This window comes from Neophocaena asiaeorientalis, unplaced genomic scaffold, assembly GCF_003031525.2.
Source record: "Neophocaena asiaeorientalis asiaeorientalis breed wild unplaced genomic scaffold, Neophocaena_asiaeorientalis_V1.1 scaffold295, whole genome shotgun sequence".
Classification (NCBI taxonomy): Eukaryota; Metazoa; Chordata; class Mammalia; order Artiodactyla; family Phocoenidae; genus Neophocaena; species Neophocaena asiaeorientalis.
This window is the reverse complement of record NW_020174718.1, coordinates 1,691,532-1,698,430: the sequence shown is the minus strand read 5'-3', so window position 1 is coordinate 1,698,430 and position 6,899 is coordinate 1,691,532. Positions and strand designations below refer to the sequence as shown.

At 42.3% G+C, this 6,899-nt stretch overlaps 1 long non-coding RNA gene across 1 annotated transcript; it reads right to left on the bottom strand.

The window, feature by feature from the left end:
- Nucleotides 1–4,115: 4,115 nt before the first annotated feature.
- LOC112409747 (uncharacterized) lies at nucleotides 4,116–5,551 on the bottom strand. Its single transcript, XR_003005225.1, has 3 exons — nucleotides 5,459–5,551; nucleotides 4,600–5,007; nucleotides 4,116–4,495 (listed from the first exon to the last, which is right to left on the bottom strand). It is a non-coding gene; the product is annotated as an uncharacterized LOC112409747 (long non-coding RNA).
- Nucleotides 5,552–6,899: the final 1,348 nt, after the last annotated feature.

Below are 6,899 nucleotides of genomic sequence, written 5' to 3'. Positions count from 1 at the left end.
TACATCTTCACGTTATATGACTGCGCTTTTCAGACTGAAATAAACTGACCCCAACCTACATTTCCAAGGTCTTCTGCTTCTTCTTTTCTCCATTCACTTTTGGTTACAGACACCTGGCTCTTCAAATATACCCGTGAATATTACCAGATATGTTCCTGGAAGGCAGCTTGTCATCAGATTTCAAGCAGGATTCTAAATCTAGGTTTGCAGATGCAAAGGCCAGCTATGACCATTACTCCGTGACTTTGGCCAAGTTATTTAACATCTTTGCGCCTTAATTTCTTTTATCTGCAAGGTGGGGATGACATTAATAGTACTTACCTCCCAGGGAGGCTGTGAGGAGAAAATGAGTTAATATTTGTAAAACTTTTGCAACATTGCCTAGGAGATAAGTTTTACGTGTTTAGTAAATAAAATGCCTCTTTGCCTTGTACGTGCTTTTCCTGCTGCCCAGATGCTTATCCTCCACTTTGTCAGACCCCACCCTACTCCTATGACTTTTTTAACAGCTTTACTGAGGTGTGACTGACATGCAATAAACCACACATATTTAAACTTTTGACATACGCAAATCCATGCTTACCAAAGGGGAAAGGTGGTAAGGGGGAGGGTTAAATTGAGAGTTCGGGATTGACACATACACACTACTGTATTTAAAATAGATAACCAACAAGGACCTGGTGTAGAGCACAGGGAACTCTACTCAATATTCTGGAATAACCTAAATGGGAAAAGAATTTGAAAAAGGATAGTATATGTGTGTGTATAACTGAACCACTTTGCTGTACACCTGAAAGTAACACAACAGTGTAAATCAACTATACTCCAATATAAAATTTAAAAAAATTTTTTAAGTTTTGACATGTATACATCCATGACCACATTACCCCAATCAAGATAATAAACATATCCACCCCCCCAAAGGTTTCTCATGCCCCTTATAATTCCTTTCTTCCCTCCCTGTCCCCTCCTCTCCCACACCTGTCAGTCTGCTTCCTGTCACTATAGATTTGTTTGAATCATCTAGAGTTTTATAACAATGCAATCATAACACAGAGCCTTGTCTTTTCACACAGCATAATGTTTCTGAGGTTCCTCCATGTTGCAGCCCCTATCAGTAGTTAGCTCTTTCTTATTGCTGAGTAGTCTTGCATTGTATGGATACGCTATGATTTCTTTATTGGCCACCTGTTGACAGACACTGCGGCTTTGTCTCTTTGTAACAGTTGTTTTCCTAGTACCTTGAACACTGCCTGGCACACAGTAAGTACTCAATAAATAATTTTATACAAATGAATGGAAGAATGTCCTTCTGATGTGCTTCAACTTGTCCTTGAAGCTCATTAATGCTGCCATGAATATAATGCAACCATTACAAACTACGTTTTCAAAGAATATTTGATATATATAAGAATGCAGATTGGGACTTCCCTGGTGGCACAGTGGTTAAGAATCCACCTGCCAATGTAGGGCACACAGGTTCAAGCCCTGGTCCGGGAAGATCCCACATGCCACGGAGCAACTAAGCCCGTGTGCCACAACTACTGAGCCTGTGCTCTAGAGCCCGTGAGCCACCACTACTGAGCCTGCGTGCCACAACTACTGAAGCTTGCATGCCTAGAGCCCATAACAAGAGAAGCCACAGCAATGAGAAGCCTGCACACCACAACAAAGAGGAGCCCCTGCTCGCCGCAACTAGAGAAAGCCCGAGTGCAGCAACGAAGACCCAATGCAGCCAAAAATATAAATAAATAAGAATGCAGATTGATGATGATAGTAGGTTAGGTCATAAAAGGCAAAGCCCCAGAGTGTATAAAGGCATAGTATGCATGGAGAAGGACTCTAATATAAAAAATATCAACAGATGTAATCTCTTTGACTTTCCTTTTAATACTTGCCATATTTTCCAAAATTTTGACAATGAAAATAGATAAACCTTCTTTCAAAACTGGAATTAAAAATGGAATTTTATTATTTTTAAGAATAATCTGGGGCTTCCCTGGTGGCACAGTGGTTGAGAGTCCACCTACTGATGCAAGGGACACGGGTCCGTGCCCCGGTCTGGGAAGATCCCACATGCCGCGGAGCGGCTGGGCCCGTGAGCCATGGCCGCTGAGCCTGCGCGTCCGGAGCCTGTGCTCCGCAATGGGAGAGGCCACAACAGTGAGAGGTCTGCGTACCGCAAAAAAGAATAATCTGCTTAAATGTTACTTCCTCCACGAAGTCTTTACCATCTCCCTCAGGCAGCATCAATTACTCCTTCTGTTGGCAACATGATATGTATCAGTCAGCTCTTGCCAAAGTAATACTGCCTAAGAAGTCACCCAAATCTCAATGATGTCCAACTACAAGCCTTCATTGCTCACTTTTGGGTCTGCAGGTTGGCTAGGTGGGGGGTACAGTGCTTTGCTTCAGGCAGGGTTTGACTGGGCGTCTGATCTTCTCCTGATACGGCTTCTCCTGGAAGAGATGAGGGCAAACACATGATGCCTCTCAAAGCTGAGGCTCAGAACTGGCTCACAGTCCTTTATACCCACATTCCATGGCCCAAACAAGACACACGCCAAGGTCACGTCAATGGGGCAGAATGATCCCTCCCATGGAGATTGGTGGGGGTAGGAGGCTACATACTTGCTGAACAATAATTTAATCTACCACATGACAGAAGAAAATACACGGTTTGGGGGGTCTTTAAAACTTGGCTTTGGAAGCTGGCTGGACCACTTCAGGGCCAAGTGCTTTGGGGCAATTTATTTAAGCCCTGTTTCCCCTTTTGTTAACTGGAGATTATAAAATGCTGGGAAGAGGGGTTGTGACCTTTGAACACGATAGCTTGGATCCTCCCGGACCGGGGCACGAACCCTTGTCCCCTGCATCGGCAGGCGGTCTTTCAACCACTGCACCACCAGGGAAGCCCAATATATCTTGTTTTTCAAAAAAAATTTTTAACATCTTTATTGGAGTATAATTGCTTTACAATGGTGTGTTAGTTTCTGCTTCATAACAAACTGGATCAGCTATACATATACACATATCCCCATATATCTCCTCCCTCTTGCATCTTTTCCCCCTCCCCATGTCCTCAAGTCCATTCTCTACATCTGCGTCTTTCTTCCTGTCTTGCCCATAGGTTCCTCAGAACCTTTTCTTTTTCTTAGATTCCATATATATGTGCTAACACACGGTATTTGTTTTTCTCTTTCTGACTTACTTCACTCTGTATGACTCTAGGTCCGTCCACCTCACTACAAACAACTCAATTTTGTCTCTTTTTATGGCTGAGTAATACGCCATTGTATATATGTGCCACATCTTCTTTTTCTCTATGTATAGTATCATGTCATCTGCAAACAGTGACAGTTTTACTTCTTCGTTTCCAATTTGGATTCCTTTTAATTCTTTTTCTTCTCTGATTGCCGTGGCTAGGACTTCCGAAACTATGTTGAATAATAGTGGTGAGAGTGGACATCCTTGTCTCGTTCCTGATCTTAGAGGAAGTGCTTTCAGTTTTTCACCATTGAGAATAAAGTTTGCTGTGGGTTTGTCATATATTGCCTTTATTATGTTGAGGTAGGTTCCCTCTATGCCCACTTTCTGGAGAGATTTTACCATAAAAGCATCTCCTCTTGAGTAAACGTCTGCAAAAATACGAATCAAGAGATGATGGCCCAACTAATAATAAGATTCAATTCTGCATTTTGCTGGTGTCCAGTTAAGAGATGATGTGAGTAAGGCCCACCATCACCTCTTCATTTGATATTATAAAGACTGGTGATAAATAATGAATTAGAAATACATGTATTACCTGAATCCCCAGGAAAATTCCATCAAATTTATGAGGCCCGGGCTTCCCTGGTGGCGCAGTGGTTGAGAGTCTGCCTGCCGATGCAGGGGACACGGGTTTGTGCCCCGGTCTGGTAAGATCCCACATGCTGCAGAGCGGCTGGGCCCGTGAGCCATGGCTGCTGAGCCTGCGCGTCTGGAGCCTGTGCTCTGCAATGGGAGAGGCCACAACAGTGAGAGGCCCACGTACCCCCCTCCCAAAAAAAAAAAAAAAAAAAAAAATGAGGCCCATCAAATCTACCCAGAAACTTGTAAGAGTTCAATGTCAACACCCTAGTTAGAGACACAATCCTGTCTTTGACAAGATAACTGCACAAAGCCATGGTAAACAAAAAAGTGATGAACAAAATGAAAACCGACCTGGATACCTACATATCCTTCTGTCATTACTAAGGAAAAACACACGTTATATTTAATCTCTAAAATCATAAGGGCTAATGCTTACTAGCATTGGTTAGGACAACATTTCTTACCTGAATACCTGCAAAAAAGGATGGCAACACAACAGTTAGGAACAATATCCACACTTACTTAGATATCTGAAGATCAGATCGTCTGTTGTGTGCAAAAGGCCCACCTTATCACTTATCTGGATGCAAGCCATGTCCCTTTCATATCATTATGAGGTTCATCATGACCTCTCAACAGGAAACTGGAAAACACATTGTGACGAATGTGTCTATGGACCCACCTTTACTACCTGGACCCGGAAGATAACCCTGTCACCACCACTTTTGCAGGATTCATCAAATCTACCTGGAATCTTGCAGTAACTCCAAGGTCTAAGCCATTGCTAGACACAGCATTACCTCTTGGATGCTCACCTGCAAAAGAAAACCATGATTACTGCTGTGACACGCAGCTGTATGAGAATTACCTGGATATCTGCACGTCTCTCAACAATTACACAAACATAAATTTTCTATAAAATATAAAACAGGAGGATAACATGGTTTCCAGAATTGGTGAGACACTATCAATTCTTACCTGAAAACCTAGCCCCCAAAATGCCCTGGCAAAACAGGAACAAATATCACTTACCTAAGCATATGAAGGCTGGACGGTCTCTGATGGGGTGAAAGTGCCTATCATCACTTACCTGGATAACAGAGATGTCTCTGAAAACAAACATTGTCAGGTTCACCACAATCTCTTGACATGAACCTGAAAAAGGTATTATGATATATGTGTAAAAGGACACAACTTGTTCTAACATGACACCTGCAAAGAACATTCACTACTTTCATCATGATGAGAACATCAGCTCTAACTGAATACTGGCAGTAAGCCCAGCCAGGAACATTCTCAGGTAAGCTGACGTTTCTTAAGGGAACACAGGCAAAATTTCCATGGTCACTACCATGGCTGGGGCCATCATGCTAATTACATGGTTATGTGAAATTACTCAACACTCACAGAGAAAGACAAAAAGTTTCTTTAAAATATAATAAATGAAAACTCCTGGTTTCTAGAACTGGTAAGGGATCCATCATTTCCTATCTGAACTCCTGCAAGGAAATCATGGTAACAAGCGTGAGGGATATCATCATCATTTACCTGGCTACCGGGAGATCAGAAAGCCTGTGCTGTGGTTGAGGCCCATACCGTCACTTACCTGCATCCCAGCCATGTTCCCCCATCCACGACCACTGTTAGTTCATTGCGATCTCTTGAAGGAAATCTGAAAGACATGTTTTGAAACATTTGTTAGGGGCACAGTTTTTTCTACCTGGACACCTGCAAATAATCTTGGTCACTTAATCGTTAGGAGATATATCAACTTTACCTGGATACTTACAGTAATCCAAGGTCAACGCCAAGGTTGGAAAACTGTCATTTCTTGACTGGACACCTGTACAAATCCTATGGGTAGTACTGTGGTGGGGAAAATCATGATAAATACCTGTATACCTGTAACCCTTGGGCATTCCTAGTGTTAAACATAAATTTTCCCTAACATATAAAAAGTGAAAACTCATAGTCTCTAGATTTGCTAAAGACTACCTGTTCATTTCTTACCTGAACACCTGCAACAAAGTCACGGTGACAAGCAGCACTGACACCATTCATCACTTACCTACGTACAGGAAGACTGGATGGTTTAGGCCCACGCCATCACTTATCTCAACACCAGCGATGTCCCTCCATCAACTGCCATAGAGAGGCTCGCTGCCTGATCTCTTGGCAAGCCCTGAAAACCACAGTGTGAAAAATGTGCTTGGTACAGTGTCTCGTTCTACCTGTGCGCCTGCAAATTCCCTTGTCATCTGTATCATTTTGGGACCATTCAACATTACTTGGATACTTGGAGAACTCTCAGGTCAAACCCTAGTAACACACACCTTCCTCCCATGAACAGCTACTTGCAAATATCCCATGGTTAATGACGCAGTTAGAACAATATGACAAACTACCTGGATGCTTGCAATCTGTCTACCACTACAAGTGAGAAATACACGTTGTCTCTGTACAAGAATACAGTAAAAATTACCACTTGCTAGTATTACTAGGGACAAATTAATTTAGCTTACACTTGCCAAAAAACAAGGTAAATATCAGATAATTACACAGATATCTGAAAATAAGCAGCCCTCTAATAAGTTCATGTCACATCTCATACCTGTGTACCACCAAAGACCTGAACAGAATACCTGCAAAAAAAAAAACAGGGGAGCACAAGTATTAGGGACACCATCATCACTTACTCATATGTGTGAAGATCACATGATCTGGGCTGTGGTTTAGGCCCAAATTATCACTTACCTCAATACCTGCTATGTGCCTTGTTACCTGCTGTTGATAGGTTCACTGTGATGTCTTTACATGAAGCTGAAAAAAGTGTGTAAATTGTGTTTGGTATACATCTTATTCCACTGGGACACCCGCAAATTCCTTGTTCAATTCTATCATATCAAGACACATCAGCCTTCCATGGATAACTGGATATCTGAGATTAAACGTTAATAAGAGATACTTTCCTCTCTTGAAGGGAGGCCGGGAAAAATCCCAGGGTGAATAACTACCACTGATGGACAGTATGAGAAACCACCTGGACA